The 19,795-nt window shown below is 38.8% G+C and overlaps 2 protein-coding genes across 6 annotated transcripts in view; one reads left to right on the top strand and one right to left on the bottom strand.

Moving 5' to 3' along the window:
- The window catches only part of LOC120432354 (cation-independent mannose-6-phosphate receptor), a 259,577-nt gene that overhangs the window by 41,712 nt on the left and 198,070 nt on the right, over positions 1 to 19,795 (top strand). The window lies entirely within an intron of this gene.
- The window catches only part of LOC120431391 (protein toll), a 37,435-nt gene that overhangs the window by 13,793 nt on the left and 3,847 nt on the right, over positions 1 to 19,795 (bottom strand). The window contains exon 2 of the mRNA XM_039596544.2: positions 6,619 to 6,657. The gene's annotated coding sequence lies outside the window, so the exon portion shown is untranslated. The remainder of the gene's footprint in view (positions 1 to 6,618; positions 6,658 to 19,795) is intronic.

Raw genomic sequence — 19,795 nt, 5'->3', positions numbered from 1 at the left:
GAACATCCGGCGGCGGCGGCATGTCTGCGAAAATCGACCATTTCCTTGGCGATTTCCCTGCCGCATAGGCACTAGTTGCGGGTGACATTTGCAAACTGACAGAGCGGAAACAATGGCTGCTTCCTCCTTGTCGCCGCCACCGCCGCCATGACACCTGTTGGTTGTTGTGGAAGGCACGTGGATATGTCTTAATTTCCGTCAAAGCAGATGTGACTGTGGTTAATAACTAAAGCCAGGGGAAAGATGCCCCGCACAGGTGCTCTCCAGCTGTCAAAATATAATTTTCTTTAGCGTCGCAGCAGCAGGCGTTGAGGTGAAAGCAAAAGCAGCTCGGCGTGGTGTGAACTCCGAGAGCGGCGCCTGGTGTCAACAGGCGGCAATTTTCTGACGAGCATGACGGTGGCAGAAATTGTGCAAATATCAATTTCGTCGTGGACCAGGGGAGGAGATCCCGAAAAAAAATAATCTCTAAATTTCATAGTTCAATTTTATCTTGGTTGGTTAAACTTAAGCAATACAAATTTTGTTGGTTTTATTTTGCATGATTGTATTACGGATTTGACAAAATATTTTGACATTTATCAATGTGCTGTTTGTTTGTCATAGTCGAATACTTCCTTTAGTGAAAAAAAAAAACAATATTAGTTAGATTTTTTTTTCTTTTTTTTAAGTTTTACAGTAATCAAAAGTCAGTCAAAAAAACCAACAGGAAATAAAAAAAAACTTACACGTTCACTCGAGATAACTCAAATTTGGTTTGATTTTACCTTCCAAACTACTCAGTTTTTGACAGTTGGGTTGCCAAAACGATTGTTTTCTAGGTGACCAAACTATTTGTTTATGTTTGTAAATATCCGTAGTAACATTTCAATAGGGTGAATTTGCATTTGTAAACAAGCAGTCTACCCCTTTCGCTCAAGTGACAGTTCACGTCAAGTAAGAGGGGGATAGACTGCTTGTTTACAAACGCAGATTCGCCCTAATGAACTGTTACTACGGATATGTTTGCAATCACCACAAACATATTTTTATAGATTATTATGATAATAATAAGATTAGGAAAATCGATTTAACTGTTTCAACTGTCACTTGGCAGCACGTTTTTTCTCGGGATCCCCTGATAATACAGGTAATAAAACCGTTCACCTCCATTATTCTTTCTCCGCTCACGAAGGTGAAAGATGAAACCCACTTGCTGCACATTTCTTCCAAGTAAACAAGCCACCGTCAACGACCGCCAGGTGGCACTCTAAATTGAATTTCTCATAATTTCATAATATTTATCATCATGCTCATAGGGAGGCGGTGTGGTTCACCAACCCCGGTGTGGTGGCATTTCTGTCCTCCGGAGACGAATCAATTAGTCTAGGGTTCGGTCATCCTCTAGGGTAGGGTGGTTCTGTCTGCTGCGGTTTGTCCTAATGACTTGGTGGTGCACCAAGGTGATGGGTCATGGTTCGGTGACTCGCTCGCTCGCTCTGGCCTAGAGTTACCTCAAGGTGATAGGAATTTGGTGAAATAAATCTTCCCCCTCCTTGGCGCGAGCTTCTGACTTTCTAGGTGACGTTTGTGGGAAATAACCTCAAAAGAGGGGGACCTGCGGACGGGGTCGTCCAAAAGTTGGTGTAATTAAAGTTCTCGTTTCGGAAAAGTTGAAACTTTACAGAGAGGGAGAAGGTAACCGGATCATGATGGTCCCACGAGAAAAGCCGGATTGCTTCGGTGGTTTTGTTCTAATTGGATGGTTTTCGTCGGGCCTGGCCGAAACTTTGCGGCGGCCACCTTGCGTTGCGAAGAACTTTTCGGGTAATTAGATCAATCGTTTCCTTTGTGGCCGAAATTGCGGTCATTTCAGAATATCTTGGTCGTCTTTTAGGCAACGATGCGGGAACGGCTTCGGAAAGAGGCTTTCTTCTTGTTTTTAAGTGAGGAGATAAGATAATCAGCTCGTTTTAGAGCGCATTATTTCTTGACTAGGGTCGACAATAATTAGATTTATGACTTGTTCTACAATATGGTGGGAGCACAGCGTCGGACATGGGCACTAATTGTGGGCGGAAAGTTCGTGCCTAGAATGAGTCTGGCAACAATTACGCACTAATCCATTAGAAATTTGTTTGTTTTATTGCAAACATATTTGCCAACATAAACAAATAGTTTGGCAGCCTTGAACAATCCTTTTTGCAACCAAACCCAACTGTCAAAAAGTGAGTAGGGCGTCATCCACAAAGTACGTCACGCTCTAGGGGGGGAGGGGGGGGTTGTCGCAAGTGTGATAAAGTGTGACAAGGGGGGAGAGGGGGGTACGTGAGACTGTGACGTCACGCTAGACTATTTCTTGAATACAGAACATTCCGTCTTAAAACATAGCTAAAAAACGTTTAGTATTTGATAAACTTTACTCATAAATTAAACACGCTTCAGGGCTTTAAAATAAAAAGTTTTTGATAATAGATTTAATATGCCAGAATCAACAGAATTAAAAAAAAAATATGGAGATTACTGTCACTACAACATTAAAAACTTTCCCGATCAAACTCTGATTTTTTTAATACAGTCGACTCTCTGGCTGTCGATCTTCTTGATATCAATATTGCTCCATCTATCGATGAATTCTTCAGTCCCTTCAAACTGCATACTTCGATTGGCTTTATCCCTCGATATTTTCTCTTGCTTGAAGGATCTCTTCCTTGACGGTCCCTTGAATTCTGTTTGCTTTAAAAATCTCTTCCGGTTGTCAATATTGTCACTATCTCATGGCTTGCATAGACATTTTTCTTTGCGAAACGAAGCTTTGAAGGGTGTTTGACATTAGTTTGTTTTTGTTTGCTGGACGTTGCCATGATTCTCTCCCATAGCTGGGTACCAAGAAAAACATATTTTCAATCGAGTCTTCATTTTGCACCATTCTGTAAACTGATGATTCTCTTCCTCGACGGTCCCTTGGATATTGACATCCAAAGAGTCGACTGTAATACTTTTTCTAAATCATGCTAAAACTGCAAAAAAAAGGTTGGAGGGGGGGGGGTCCAGCAAAACGTTACGTTCTTTTCGAGGGGGGGTCAGAGCCAGTGTGACAAAGTGTGACATAGGGGGGAGGGGGGGTTAATTTTGGCCGATTTTAGCGTGACATACTTTATGGATGACGCCTAGTTTGGAAGGTAGAATCTAACCAAATTTGAGTCATCTCGAGTGAACGTGTCAACTGTTTTGACGTTCGCCAAACTATGCAGTGAATCAACATTTGCACTTCACGGAACCAATTTGAAACATTATCACGCTGGATAACACGCTCAGCTAACAGCAGAAAAAAAACGAAATCAATTAACTAAATTGACGTATGTAGAAAAGCTAATATTTGCATTGTTTGCGAATGCGCGCATCCTTTTAATTAAAATTGCAAATTTCATCGGAATGAAAAACAAACAAAAACAGAACACACACACACTGCACCACCAACCAACACAAACACACCGATTCAAGCTAGTTAGAGTGGACACGCCACGCCGGAGGGCGGTAGCAGATGCTTTTTTTTCCTGGCACCCCAGCAGGATCCCGCAGCGTCCAAAATAGGGAAAATTTGGTTGGGTAAAACGTGCAAAATTTTGAAGAGCTTCTGTTATTTAATTTCTTAGCTATTTATGATGTTTTCTAACAGGTTTAAAAAAAATCGACAGAAACAATTAACCTAATATTGAATAGGTTCATTTAAGCGTTTTTGTTCTAAATAAACAGCTGTCACTTTTTGTTTTGTGAAAGTCAACTTTTGTAGGTTCGATTTAGAGTAAACCTTTGCAAAAGTCGAAAATTACCTCAATGGTTTTAAGTTTTAGAGAAACTTTGTTTTGATAAACACGATATCTGTTAAAACAATGCATCGCCTCACCTCAATAGCTGTCAGTTCTACATGTCAATTTTCGTGCAATAATAAGATTTCGTAACATTGGGATATTATTACCAGAATTCATAAACGATTTTTTTCCAGATTCATATCTGTTTGTCTGTGGTTGATGAACTGTCAAAAAAGTTTTGAATTAAAAAGTTAAAAAAAAAAATGGTAATAATACACCCTCATAAGACATTCTAGGACCAGTTAAAAATATATAATTTAACTCAAAAATCAAACAAAAATCGAGCTCGAGCTGTCACTGTCCTGTGAAATATGTTAACTGTCATCGGGCGGTAGGCCTTTAAAAACCAGCTTTAAGTCGCATGACAAATAACTTTTGCGAGAAAGAGAAAGCAGATTCTGACGCAAACAAATGAACTTCCGTGGCACTCAGAGGTGTTCACATTCAAAGTATGTTTACATGTTAGCTGGTGGTTTGTTTGCATCAAATTTGCTATCCCTTTTTAGCTGAAGTTTTCTGTCAGGCGACTTCTTGCTATTTTTTTACTGACCGCCCGATGTGTCAGCCAACATGTTTTGCAGGACTGTGACAGCTCGATCTCGACCATTGTTTGCATCAGGACACTGTCACGAGTAGTTCGTAATTTTTGGGTTAAATTATAATTTTCACTGGGCATAGAAAGCCTTAGTGAAACCTTTTAAAAATATGAGATTTTTTTTATAAACCCTAATTTTAAAAGTCTATTTTCCCGGTCTTTTAAGGGTCACCCGACAGCTGTGTGACAGCCCGGAAAGTCAAACAGTGTGTGTGTGTGTGGCCGGTGCACATTGAATTGCATTAATGATGTGGTAATGATCGAACCTCCCCACTTGCCACATTTTCCGAGCCAATTTTGTAGTCGATGTGTTATTTTTTGTCAAAATCACGCCTGTCTGAGCTTTCCATTTGAGCGTGATAAAATTTAAACAAATTTTATCCAAAATGCAAACACGCTCATTCTCTTGCTCGATTTTGTGACAGAGAATGACCCGGAGAGGGTCGACCACTATTTATTCATGCATAATTTAAAATGTATGGAGGCTTATTTATGAATTGTTAGACCTACGAGTTGATTTTCAGCAATTTTGCATGTGAAAAAGTCCAAAAATGTCGTAACTGGACAAATTATGTTTCGGTTGTTCTACTGGCCGCAAGGCGGCGCTAGCGTTCACAGTCATAAAGCTCTTTTAGAATCTAAGTCTGTTAATCTTTGATTTGACCACATATTCAAACACCGTTTTTCACTCTACTCAGCAAAAAGTGGCTTCTGAACGCAAAAAAGTGTGATTTAAATTGCCCCCCGAACTTGTGGTCGAGAGGGCGCCCTCTGCGGTACAACATACGATTCCAAAAACCTCCCTTGTGTTAATAAATATTTATGGTCGCGGCGCCGGAAGTGGCCACAACCCTGAATACCCGGCGCAAAAAGTGTGTTCATAAATATGTAAAAATAGAAACAAAATGCCGGCATTTCTACACGGCAAGGATAATTTCTCCCCTTCTGCGAAGGGTGCTGCCATCTGGGCGACGCTAGCGGGAAGAAACGGGTTTGCGCGAGGGTGCTTATGAAAAAGTAGCCTAATTTCGCCACAGAAGCCAGTTTTCGGTCCCTGGGCTCGCTTCAATCAGATTTCGACCATTAGTCATGATTATTAATTCATTTGGGAATGGGGAAGAAGACACTGCCTCCACCGGCGCGGCCGGAAGCCGGCCCCCATAAATAAGCCGATTATAATATTTAAACAGACTTTTGCCCGGAGAAAATCACCATGGATCCTTTTCTTGCCCGCTCTGAAATTGCAAAAGGATTCCCAGAAGTCCCAGACTCTGGAAACCGACAAAAAATAGAAGTAGAAGAAGCAGCCGGAAATGTTGCTGATGGGCAAATTAGGATTCTTGTGTCCTTTTTTTTGTTGAGTTGCTTCTTGGGGGGGGTTGGGGAATTTTCTTCCGTTTCGTTACATTTTACTGGAGGAATTGTCCCGGGCAGGAAGCCTGTTTTCGCTCTTGTTTCCACTTGATTTGGTGCAATTATGTCCGCGACCGGCGAGCGCGTCCTCCCCAGAGGGCGCGAGCACCCTCTGGACGTTGTGGGTTCAAGGGTTGGACCAATTATGGGGCAGATTTTTACTATTTTTTTGGGAGTTGGAAATTAGCTGGGCTTGGAATTTTCCTGCGAGCCTTCCAAGAATTTTATTTTTAATCGACGAAAAATTATGTTTGAGGTAATTTGTATCAGCAAAACCAAGTCTGAAACAGTTTCTACTTTTCGATAGTTTCGTAGCCGGCTTAAGGATATAAGGCTTTCCAGGCCCAGTAAAAAAATAAAATTTAACCTAAAATGACGGACTTCTCGTCACAGTGTCCTGATGCAAACAATGATCGAGCTCGAGTTGTCACAGCCCTGCGAAATATGTTGGTGGGCATATCGGGCGGTCAGTAAACACAACCAGCTAGAAGTCGCCTGATAAAAAACTTTTGCTAGAAAGAGATAGCAAACATGATGCAAACAAACCCCCAGCAGCCATGTAAACATACTTTGAATTTGTTGGTAAATCTCTGACTAAAAAGCTTTATTTTTAATGATTGAACACAAACTCAACAACATAAGCTATACGTGAGGTAATGTGTAAGTGAGTGAGTGAGTGAGTCAGTGAATCATTTTTTTAGTATTTACAAATACGGATACGGATGTACAATAATTACAAATAAATCTCGATAAACTTACTTGCTTTTGAGATTCCTGATGCTATCAACTGCGATTTATCTGAAAGAAACAAAGAAAAGAAAATTGCATGAGTATTTTATGTTGGTAAACATTGCAACTTAATTCACTGGACCACAAACACGCAAATGCGCATTCGCAGGCCAGATAACCTTCGCCAGTAGATTAAACTGCGAAAAGTGAACTTTTGTTTTAAATAAAAACGCTCAGAGTGCTAAAAAAATCTCAGTTCATTATCTCTCCCTCCCGCGTCCACGACCTCCAAAATCCGTTTCCAAATCTGCTATTATTTACGTTCCACTTGTTACCAATTTCAGGCGCCGTTAAGTGCTAATTAAAGCATTTAATTGCATTACGTAACAGTGTTGCTGCCACTGACTGCTGTTTTTTATTGTTTAACAAAAGATGTCGCTGCTGTTTTTATTTTTCTGTGGAACCTCCACAATTTATCTGCCATCGTCAGTTGACCTCCCCCCCCTCCTCGCAAAAACAAAAAACGGAACAATTCTAGCGGTATATCATTTTAAAAATTGGAAACCCGCTCGCAATTCGCTAATTTTCGTGTTTCGCTTTCTTTGTTCCGCGCGGAAAATAACAATTTCAAGCCTGGAGATGGTATCGTACCGACTTCTGGAAATGGCCGGTAAAATGCCGCAGAAGTAATCAAGGTTTAAGGTTTGAGGTGGGAACTGCCGCGGAGCGGCCTCAGCTGGTGGGCTTCTTGGGTGGTACGAGCCTGCGGGGGGTTTCGGTTTTTGGCGAAATTGTCATTTTTGAAGTCAAAAAAAAAAACTGTCACATAACAGTGGTACAATTAAGACAAGAAGCATTCATTCTCTTTATAAAGCGTCAAAAAAGAGTTAACTAGTTTGATGGAGCGTTAGGAACGGTATGTCCACGCATCCTTCCTCCCTTGTAGATTCTGTGCAATGTGACCCGTTCTCAGAATCCTCTTTGTGGTAAACCTAATGTAGTTGGCTGGCCGCTTTCATTTTGGTATTATATTTTTGTTTTGCACACTGAAGTGGTACACTCAACTCCTCTCAACGATTCTTCAGAATCAAAACAATACACAATCTCTCAACCTTTTGACCTATTGTTCCGTCCAAATCCCCACCGGTCACGATATGGATGCGGCAAAATAACGAATTCAATTAATTCAACAGAAATCAAATAAATCAGCTCAAGTGAACTCGCGCCCCGCCATCCCACCTTATACTTACAAAGATAAACACTAGATTCTCCCGGCCCGGACCGGAACTCGCACGTGCGTGTGCGTCTTTCGTCGGATTCATGAGCCGGTACAACCTTCCTTTTGGCGGCCGGGGGAGGAAATGCTCATTTATTCTTCCGATTTTGTTGATTTTTCGCCTTCCTTCCCAGCTGTGCGTAAGACATCGCGGCATTCACGTTGTTAACAATGTTGGCTGCAGTGTTGCCAAACTACTGTTGTCAAATTTGTGTTAAGAGCATCGTCATCGATAGTTTGTAACAACGTTTTGAAAACGGTATTTAATCAGAAAAGTTGTCAAGTTGACACTAAAAGTATGTCGGTCCTAACCTAACCTCAAACAATACATTCAAGTTGTTTTAATATTGACAACCCCAAAATATCCCAGACGGGTCTCATAAATAATAAATTTCTGGCAACACTGCCCGAATTACGGCCGACAAAGAACAAACAGCCGCGGAGCGGGGAAAGAAAATTGTGTTTACCTTACGAAATCCGTCGCTCCTTCGCCCTGATTCCGACGCGGTGGATGCCGGCTAGAATTATACGATTTTCCACAAAGAAACGGCCTTGTTAAAACATCTCCAGGACAGATTTCGGAAGATATAAGCCAGACGACTTGTTGCGTTAATCTTCCGGAATTGTTACCGCGGTTGAGCATTTGCCCTCAAGGATTACGCTGATGAGGCACAGATTCGCTAATCAGATTTCCGTGAATATTTCAAAGAAATCAGTTGGCACTTCATTACTGAAAACTGGGTTGGTTTACGAGCCGCCGTAACGGCGGTTTGGGCTACCGCCCAGATAACCAAGTGTCGGGTGTGTAACTTATAGTCGAAGCCGTAACATGTAATGGCATCGCGCACTAGCAGCCCATAAATCAGACCCCCTTATCTGGTCCGGGGAAGCCGATGCCGCACAGTTTTGGGGATGTTGCTTACAATACACTTGGTCCGGGCGACACCATGTGCCACTGTACTACACGTGTGGTGCAACGCAGGCGAATGGTGGTGCACCTGGGCAGGGTTGCCAGACTCTGAAGCTTGATTATTACAATTGGAAAATATTCTGGTACAGTTCTAGAGTTTTATTAGAAAAGGTTCTTTAAACATAGAGAATCCTATAGGTTTTAGGGCCTTTAAAAAACACTAGAGTTTATCAATTGAGCTTTACTACTATGGGACCATCCATAAATCACGTGAACACTTTTTTGGAAATCATAACCGCCCTTTCGTGGACAGTTGTCAATCTTTTTTGTATGGAGCGCGGACAATCGACAAAATTTCTATGCTCTTTTAAAGTTTGTTGGATAATATTAAAAACATTGAAAAGCTCATTTCTTTTGAGAATTTTGAAAATGTGTGTACAGTCCAGACTCGATTATCCGTAGTTTCAATTATCCGAAGTTCGATTTTCCGAAGGGGCTTCGGACAATCGAATCACATTCAATTTTTTTTCGTTTCTCTTGTTTTAAACATCAAATTCGAGTTCTGCGACCCCATTTTAGTCGAATTTGAATAGTTTGTTGCCTATTTAGTAAAAAAATGCATTTTGTTTTCAATATTTCTTAACCATCATATCGGTCATCTTCTTTTAAACAATTTTAAGAGCGAGTCCACGAGCAAAGCATACCCATCTCGCATCGACCTAACCAATCTGCCAGAAATTTTCAGGGGTTGTTTGTACATATAAAACTAGCATCTGGCCAAAATATGAGCTATCTAGGTCAACGGGAAGTGGGGCAAATCGGGACACAAAGTTTGAAGGTTCAAAAACGTCAAAAATCGTAAAAAGGCTGTAACTTGGGCAAAATTCAATTTAATTTAAAAATTCAAAATGCATCTGAAAGGGCTTAAAAAATGCAACAAAATGCAGGATAGAGCACCCCGATTGGTTAAATCTAAAGGGAGTTATTGACATTTTAGTGAAAAAATAGCACAATTTTCAAACTCAAATAAAAAAGTGTTCCATCCAGATATCAACTCGGTTCGACCTGCAGCTTGTAGGGGACATCTGGGACTACCATCTGAGACTGAGAACGCTTTGGGTAAGGCAGTTTAACATATTAAATAGACACTTTTACTTTTAGTAAATTTTTTGGCTGTAAATTTTTGCTCGGGGGACCCCTTAGATCCCATTTTCTGATGATAATTTTATCATATTCGTGTTCCTGAGACAATTTCACAATAGAAACATGCATAAAAATGTTTGTTTTCATCCATTTTAACCCTTTAAAAAATGAAAGTTAAAAAAAATCTTCGATTCACATTTATTGAAATTCAAGTTCGTTTCCAAGGATACTAGATGACACCAGAAAAAAGCAGCATCTCAATTTTTTTTAACTTTCATTTTTTAAAGGGTTAAAATGGATGAAAATAAACATTTTTATGCATGTTTCTATTGTGAAATTGTCTCAGGAACACGAATATGATAAAATTATCATCAGAAAATAGGATCTAAGGGGTCCCCCGAGCAAAAATTTACATCCAAAAAATTCACTTAAAGTAAAAGTATCTATTAAATATGTTAAACTGCCTTACCCAAAGCGTTCTCATTTTCAGATGGTAGTCCCAGATGTCCCCTACAAGCTGCAGGTCGAACCGAGTTGATATCTGGATGGAACACTTTTTTATTTGAATTTGAAAATTGTGCTATTTTTTCACTAAAATGTCAATAACTCCCTTTAGATTTAACCAATCGGGGTGCTCTATCCTGCATTTTGTTGCATTTTTTAAGCCCTTTCAGATGCATTTTGAATTTTTAAATTAAATTGAATTTTGCCCAAGTTACAGCCTTTTTACGATTTTTGACGTTTTTGAACCTTCAAACTTTGTGTCCCGATTTGCCCCACTTCCCGTTGACCTAGAGTGCTCATATTTTGGCCAGATGCTAGTTTTATATGTACAAACAACCCCTGAAAATTTCAGGCAGATTGGTGAGGTCCAAACGACGTCCCATACAAAGGGGTATGCCCTGTTCGTGGACTCGCTCTTAAATCACTTAGGGAGCGTTCTTTTATTACGTAACGCTAAAAATCAGATTTTTAGACCCCCTCCTCCTCGTAACAAAATTTCCATACAAATTCTAAAAATTTTGAATGGAGCGTAACACGGCATTCGAACCCCCCCCCCTCCCCCCCCCCCCCCCAATTGCGTTACGTAATAAAAGAACGCTCCCTTGAGCGTAGTTAGACAACCAAAAAACTTTTTTTTTCGTGATTCGATTATCCGAAGTGAAATTTTTCGGAGGCCTTCGGATAATCGGATTCAGGACTGTATTTTCGAAAAATATATATATATTTTTTTTAAATCTGAGTGTTGAAAAAAAAAACTCTGATAAAGTGAAAATGCATATCACATTTCGCTTCGTTTGTTACCCATATTGCAAAGCATGAAAATTTAAGTACTTTTGTTTTTGCATTTAAAAAAAACTTAAAAATGTGAAAATGCATATGAAATTTTGCTTCATTTAATGCCCATATTGCAAATTATGAAAATTTTAGTATTTTCGAAAAATACTGTGTTTTGTGATCTTTTTAGTATTTACAAAAAAAAAAAAGAAAAAAAGTGAAAAGCATTCAAAATTTCGCTTCGTTTGTTACCCATATTGCATATCATGGAAATTTAAGTACTTTCGAAAAAATACAGTATTTTGTGATTTTTGAAAATGCATGTGAAATTCTGTTCATTTGACACCCATATTGCAAATTATGAAAATTTGAGTGTTTTCGAAAAATAAGCAGTATTTCAAAAACTATATAAAAGTGAGAACTCATACAAATTTTTGCTTCGTTTGATACCCATATTGCAAATTATGAAAACTCGAGTATTTTCGAAAAAAAAAAATGCGGTAATTTGTGAAAATTTCAGTATTTAAAAAAAGTTATAAAGTGAGAACGCATACAAAATTTCGCTTACAAAATATGAACATTTGAGTATTTTCGAAAAATACTGTACTTAGTGAAAATTTTAGTATTCAAAAAAAACTCTTATAAAGTGAAAAGCATACAAAATTTCGCTTCGTTTGATACCAATATTGCACATTTTTATAATTTGAGTTTTTTCGATCCAATCGGTATTTTGTGAAAATTTTAGTATTATTCAAAAAAAGGTATTAAAAAAAGAAATAGCATACAAAATTTCACTTCGTTTGGTACCCCAATAATGCAAATTTTGAAAAAAATCCTTTTTTTTATATTTCGTGAACAATTTTGAGTACTTATACCATGAAACTTACTACATTTTCAAAAAAATATATTCTAGTGAAAGCATTGAAGATTATACTTTAAGTCGATTTCAGAAAAAAATAAAAAAAAAATTTACTGTTCATTATCGCCGATAGAATCATCGAAATAACGATAACGATAGATAATTTTATCGTTAATTAATATATAATAATAGATCATTTTATCGTTATAACCTTGATCCTAATGGTCCAATTCCGGATCATTGGGCATTACCTGGTCCCACCTAAACATAGAACAAGCACCAGCAGGATTCTCGACTTATATTTAGACTTCCCTGAACTTTCTTCATGGAGTAGGTTCTACACTCAAATGTACCACTGCTGCTACAAATTCTTGTACCACTCTGAATATTTAAGAGCGAGCCCACGAACAGGGCATACCCCTTTGTATGGGACGTCGTTTGGACCTCACCAATCTGCCTGAAATTTTCAGCGGTTGTTTGTACATATAAAACTAGCATCTGGCCAAAACAAAGGGCTAAAATGGATGAAAATATACATTTTTATGCATGTTTCTATTTTGAAATTGTCTCAGGAACACGAATATGATAAAATTATCACCAGAAAATGGGATCTAAGAGGTATTCCGAGCAAAAATTTACAATCAAAAAATTCACTAAAAGTAAAAGTTTCTATTTAGGGGGAGAGGGGTAATATGCACCCCCGGAGCAAAATGCACCCCCTGCTTTTCTCGGTATTTGGAAGAATTTTCCGGGGAAAAACTCATAGAAATTGGAAGCTTAACATTAATAAACCATGCTGGAAAAATTTTAGCATCGTAGTATAAAAACAGCTTAAGTTATTTGCAAAACTTTAAAAAGTTGTGTTTTCATCTAATTTTCATTGAACTTTCATTATGATTTTTGGACAATATAAAAAGCATTTATTGTGATTGTAAGTATTGAGGTATATAGTTTTTGCCATAATCTTCACTATTCTGTAGATAGATGAGTCTAAAAACATAAAAAAATGCATTTTTAATAAAATTTTCTGCAAAAAGCGTGGTCGGGGCAAAATGCACCGCCCTGAAGCTCCTTTGTAAAAACAGCGGTGTCATCTAGTGGTGACTAGTGAAAACTGGTTTTACTTGGTGCATTTTGCCCCGTTGTTGTAGTGCATTATGCCCCAATGTTGCGGTGCATATTGCCCCTCATGGTTGTTTGAAATGAATCAAAAATGTTTTTAAAAATTCGATATTTTCGAACAATTTTGAGGTTTTTTTTAAGACTTTTTTCACAAGGATGACGAAGAATAAATGTTGTTTTAGAACATCGAACAAAATTCTTCCACAGTAATGCTGTAATGGTTGAGAAATCACAGTTTTCCCTTAGGGCAGCGATTCTCAACGGGGGTACCGGGCCTACTTGATTTACATGGCAGGGGGTACCGGCCTAGAAGAAGGTTGAGAATCGCTGCCTTAGGGGGTGCATAATACCCCCTCTCCCTCTAATATGTTAAACTGCCTTACCCAAAGCGTTCTCAGTCTCAGATGGTAGTCTCAGATGGTAGTCTCAGATGTCCCTTACAAGCTGCAGGTCGAACCGAGTTGATATCTGGATGGAACACTTTTTTATTTGAGTTTGAAAATTATGCTATTTTTTCACTAAAACGCCAATAACTCCCTTTAGATTTAACCAATTGAGATGCTTCTCCCTGCATTTTGTTGCATTTTTTATGCCCTGCATATTCATTTTGAATTTTGAAAATAAATTAAATTTTGCCTAAGTAATAGCATTTTTAAGATTTTTGACGATTTTGAACCTTCAAACTTTGTGTCCCGATTTGCCCCACTTCCAGTTGACCTAAAGTGCTCATATTTTGGCCAGATGCTAGTTTTATATGTACAAACAACCCCTGAAAATTTCAGGCAGTGTGGTGAGGTCGATGCGAGATGGGTATGCTTTGCTCGTGGACTCGCTCTTAATTTCTAAAATAAGATCCAAAATAACCACTTCATCTAGACTCAAAAATCAGGTCACCCTACCCGCGCTTCACGAGGCCAATCGAGCGTGTTTCAGTTTCATTGGCCCGATTCCTTACTCTGGCCGGCGTGTGTCAATCGATAAAATTACAAGTGCAAGAAAGCCACGGCCAGGCCAGGACCCCCTCTCACAAACCAACACGAAACAACAACCGAAGCCCGCATACACTCAAATACAGTCCTGCCAGGATAATAAATGCACTGCAGTTCCACGAATGGAAAACCACCTCGACCGGGGGGAAAACCCACCACCATCGGAAAAGCCCGCGAAAAGAGTTGTGAGGGGAGGTGGGGGGTGTTTGTTTTGGTCATAAAATCGATCCTTTTTCCGAAACCCGGTGTGCAGTTATTGCTTTCGGGGGAAAAGGATTGATGAGCAGGTGAGTTGGGACTGTGGGCGAGCTGGAAATCATCTGTTATTCCGGGTGGGAATAGATGGATGGACGTATGAACACCTTTGGCACCACACCCGGAGCGGAGATTGGATTCCGTGCGAACCCTCCGAAGAGTGATGGACTTTCGAAAGTTAGGTACGGGGAAAGAGTTGACTGGCAAGATTTATGACGGCCGTTGATCACAGTGATGGTGAGAGAGTGGATTCAGTAAAGAAGTTCTGTACGTTGAACTATTGGAACAAATCAAATGTGTCAAAAGATATAAATTTGTCAAAATCTTGTTCAGAACTTTTCCGCGCAAAATAACTTCATTCTACTCTAATGAGAGCAAACTTCCCACAAACTCCCATCACATCAGTAAATCCCGCAAGCAGTACACGACATAAATGTGACAATTTCGAAAAATCCCAAACCTCCAAACACGTTCCTCGTTCCCCCTAGATGCACGATGTTAACCACCAGCACTCACGTGAAACTTGACGATTGCGAAAAAGTTACTTTCAATGTTATGATTTCCAAGCGTGCTCCACTCTTCCCCACCCCATCTCATCGTCAGCAAAGTACCCACGAAGTTTTGAAGAGGCTCACGTCATTCAATCCGACTCAACTCGCTGAAAGTCTCGTCGTCGTCGAGGTTTCTGCACAGAAAAAAAAATCATGGTAATATTACATCTGGGAAGGGGTACATCTTTTATGTCAGAAAAAAGGTGTAATTTTACCTCTGGAAATGTGTAATTTTACCACTTTTCTGGTGTAATTTCACTTTTTCAGTCTAAATTGAAGTAAAATTACATCATAAAAGAGGTAATATTCAACCTTCCAAAATTACAGCTTCCAAATTTACATTATTTTTTTCTGTGTGGGGTATTATGTGAGAAATTTTTGCATTCTCCAAACGATGATGACGACAACACGGTCTCATTTGGGGTGGGCTCCAACGTGAAGCTCGAAACAGTTGGTGTACCAGAACGAACAGGTATCGAATTGTTTACTCTTGGCATTAAGAGCACCCCACCAGCGAGTCAAAGTTCATGTGCAGCGGGTAGGGTTACTGCAAGTACACATAGTTGGTGGGCTAATGTTTACGATCAGTCGAATGTTCATGTTGGTATGAAGAGTTTTAGTTTAGGTTTAGTTGAACAGTTGATGTCAATCCTGTATTACTATTTTTTTTCGATTCATTGAGCATTGGTAGACTAAGATCGGTATCCTAGGACAGTTTGGAGGACCCAGGATTTCTAAAACAAAACCACAGAGTTCATAGCGATTCCAAAGGGTCTGATTGACAGCACTGCATGTGAACCATAATTGCGAACTTGGTAGATTCGTCTTGTTATGGCGGTAGGCTTCTAGGGCTGTATTCCAGGACACTTTGGATTCAATAAACAAAACTTTATTTTTTGAGTGAGATGTGTTCAAAAATACCCAAAAAGCAAGAAATACTTTTTTTGTTTACTGGAACTCTTCAAAAATAGCTCTTAATCTTTGGCATAGTTGTAAGTTATCAGTTATTAGTTTTGTATGAAAAAAAATTCTCTCAGAAAAATAAAAAAATAAAATAAAAAAACAAAAAAAATAGACAAACTTTCGTGGGTTAAAAGTGGGTAGTGGTGTAGTAGTGGACGATTATCCGAAAGTTTGTATGGGACTTTGGATAATCGAGTCACGAACAGCAACAAAATTCTTCGTATTCTTTTATTTTCTTACTTTAAACATCAATGTTCTATGACCTTATTTTTGTCAAATTTGAATGGTTGATTGCCTGTAAAATAAAATAAAATGCATTTTTCAATATTTGAAAAATGCTATTTTGACCGCCATCTTGGAATTAGAAATTCTAAATCACTTTACAGTAGTGTGAGTATCATATTAATGTTCAGCAATAAAAAATAAGACAAAATTTTTTTCATGATTCGATTATCCGAAGTGAAATTTTGCCAAGGCCTTCGGATAAAAAAGTCTGAACTGTAGTTAAAAGTGCCTACAAACATCTCTTAAAACATATCTAAATGTTGGTAGAAGATTCCCAAGTTCCATTTTTTGATCATTTGAAATCCGACCTTTCATTGGTTTAATATAAGTTTTGCAAAAAAAAAAAAAAAAAAGATTAGGAAAAAACATATTTCTTTGTATGTGTTACCTATTTATCCAAATTATCCGATTATCCGAAGGCTTCTGAAAAAGTTCACTTTGGATAAAAAAAATGACAAAAAAATGTTTTTTTACAATCCCGCTGTGAAACTGTCTTAAACTTTTCTAGAGAAACGAAACGACCTACTTTTAACTACCTAAAATAACAGATTTGAAAATCAATACCTTCTCATACCAGTGCTGGAAAGTCCTACTTTTCAGCACCCATTCCAGTGCTGAAATAGTAGTTTATGCAACAAGTTGCTAAAAGAGGATTTTTTCAGCACGAGTCGTACATTTATCCATCGAGGTTCACCGAGTTGGATAAATACGAAGAGTGCTGAAAAAATCAAGTTTTGCAACGAGTTCCCATACAACATTTTTTGCAATTCCAAAAAAACACACACTGAGTGAAATTTTATGTAAAATTTTTATGTATTTTGTCAATAAATCGTTTAAATCAAAAAAATGTTGAAAAGTGTTACTTTTCGAAACAAGTGCAGAAAAGTTCAACTTATCAGCACCCATTTGAGTGCTGGAAAGTAGATCTTTTCAGCATTTATTTTGAAAAGTGTTGCTATTCGATTCTGTTATTTTTGGTACAGAAAAGTAGGCTATTTCGTCGTTCAAGAATGACAGGAAAAGTAAGTAGTTTCACGACGGAATTGCAAAAAGTATACTTTTCAACACTTGCATTGAAAAGCAACGTTTTTCAATATTGTTTTTTTACTTAACACATGAGTGTATGACATATAAATCCATTCAAAAAGGGGTTTTTGGAATTGCACAAAAATTTGTAAGCAACTCAGGTAACATCAGGAACTCTGTAAACCTCGTTGGATAATTGTACGACTCGTGCTGTAAAAATCTTGTTTTCGCAACTTGTTGCATGAACTGCCATTTCGTTGCCTTATTTTTTATTGTGGAGCTCGAATACAAATCCAAAATTGTATTTTTTTGTAAAAATCTAATTGTCTCTGTAAAGAAAAAATCAATTGAAAAGGGGTACAATATCTGCAAATGTATTATAATTTTAAGAAGATCATTTTTTTTAATAATGCTCAAAAAAACATGATTCAAAGCTTGGTTAAGTGGCGATTCGATGAAAAAAATGTTTTCTTATGAGTTTTCAGCAATGTTTTATTTAATTTTATGTGAAGACTTAAACACATTCTTGCAAATGTTCTACTTTTATCATATATATTTACACAATTTTAATCTCAAATTTTTAAATGCACACCTCAATACAATCGGTGTGCCTAACAACTAATTTCCCATGGGACCATCCATAAACCACGTGGACACCGTAGAAGGGGGAGTCTAAAATTTCAAAAAAGTACCACGTGGTTTATGGATGGTCTCCGTACAGTGAAAACTAAAAAAAATTACACCATAAAAGAGGTAATATTCAACCTTCCAAATTCACTTCTTTTTTTGCCGTGTACACAGTAAAAAATTGTGTAAATTTGGAAAGTGTTATTTTGGAAGGTTGAATATTATCTCTTTTATGATGTCATTTTACCTCAATTTAGCCTGAAAAAGTGTCATTACACCCAGAAAAGGGGTAAAACTATACATTTTCAGCGGTAAAATTACACATTTTTTCTGACATTCCCAGATGTAATATTACTATGTTTTTTTGACAGTGTAGGCACACTGATTTATTAGGACGGTTACCACATTTTCCCCGCCCGTGTGGATCAATCGCTCCGCGCACTGGACTCACAATCCAGAGGTTGCTGGTTCGAATCCCGCGGCGGGCGCTCTAAAAATTCTTTGTGTAAATATGGGTACCCGGCGCCGTCGCTCCGTGCCGTACTCAAACACTTAGGAGCCCAGAGCGGCGAAGTCCTTGTAGATAAAAAGGAAGACACTAGTGGTTGGTACTAGCAATAGTGGCCGACAGCTATAAAGTTAACTTCGTTTATTTTACCACATTTTCATCACAAATTTTAAAATTACAATTTTCAATGCAACTGTTTCTTTACATCTGTAACCTTATCCACACTATTTAATTTCAATTCTATCAATGTCACTTCAGTTACGGTAACAAAACATTGAAACACATCTCTAACGGTTTGTTATTCAAGCTGCAAGTTTCTTATGAAAAATATTTTGAAATTTGGAATGTAAAAAAAGTATCCTGAAGAAAAGGTTGAGAGTTTTACCGTGTAGTTATTAACTTCAGAAACTTATGTGAAACAGTATCTCTTAAAAATTACATTTTAAAATTTCTGTTATAGCGCTTAAGAGCATCCCTACCGGCGGTGCACCAAAGTTCACATGCAACTTTTTGGCGAACCAGCTGCAGCGCTGTGGTTACAACTCGGCAAGATTTCTTGTTGGAAAACAAACAAACAAGTCTAAGTTGAACATAGTCCCCCTCCCCTCTCCCCTCTTCCAAATCGGTACTGCCAATCATAACTATTGCGAAAAGCACACACACACAGTTGTACCCGGTTGGCTTTACTTTGAAACCCAAACCAAACTCTAAATTCGTGTCGAGTTGCAAACTCGAGCTGCACAAAACCAGCTCTCCAAACGGCAGAAAATCACCACCGACGATGACTCACCTGTTATGGTGAGAGCCTACCTCTCTCTCTGTGGTCTACTTGGAGCACCGGTTTGTGTTGTTGGATCACGTCTCGCAGCCCTGCGTTCCTCCAACGACCCCTCTACCCTACCCCAGCTAATATAAGCCTTCTCGTCTTTCTCTCAGGGCCTCAGGTTTTCATTTCGTTGCGGCCAGGGCTTTCGACTTTTGTGTGTTTGCGAAAAATACCTTCTACGGCTTTCGTCGACGACGTTCTTCTCGCTCCTCCTTTCAATGAGATTGCAGATTTTTCAAATTGAAAGCATACTTCAGGCTCAGGCTCCGGCTCGCAGTGGCGTATGTTGTGTGTATGTTCCCCGGACCTGGATTAAGTCCAGGTCGTATTGTTTTAAGCAAAATTACACAATTAAAACTGTGTGTGTGTGTACCAAGCCGACGAGGGAGGAACTTTTGCGGTAGAATCTGTACCGGGGCGGTCAGCAGAACACACGTGTCCTGGTCGGGGGTCTGCGCCCGGTTTATGGTCATTTATTGGATGACCGGTTTTAACGATTACGATACATTGGAGAGTATGTGGCGTGCGTACTGCTGCTATCGACACCAGACCCGGGGTACGCGGGGCAAAAAATGAGACCTCTTCTCTG

Source organism: Culex pipiens, chromosome 1 (assembly GCF_016801865.2).
Source record: "Culex pipiens pallens isolate TS chromosome 1, TS_CPP_V2, whole genome shotgun sequence".
Classification (NCBI taxonomy): Eukaryota; Metazoa; Arthropoda; class Insecta; order Diptera; family Culicidae; genus Culex; species Culex pipiens.
The sequence above is the reverse complement of the archived record's forward strand: the minus strand, read 5'-3'. Positions and strand labels throughout refer to the sequence as shown.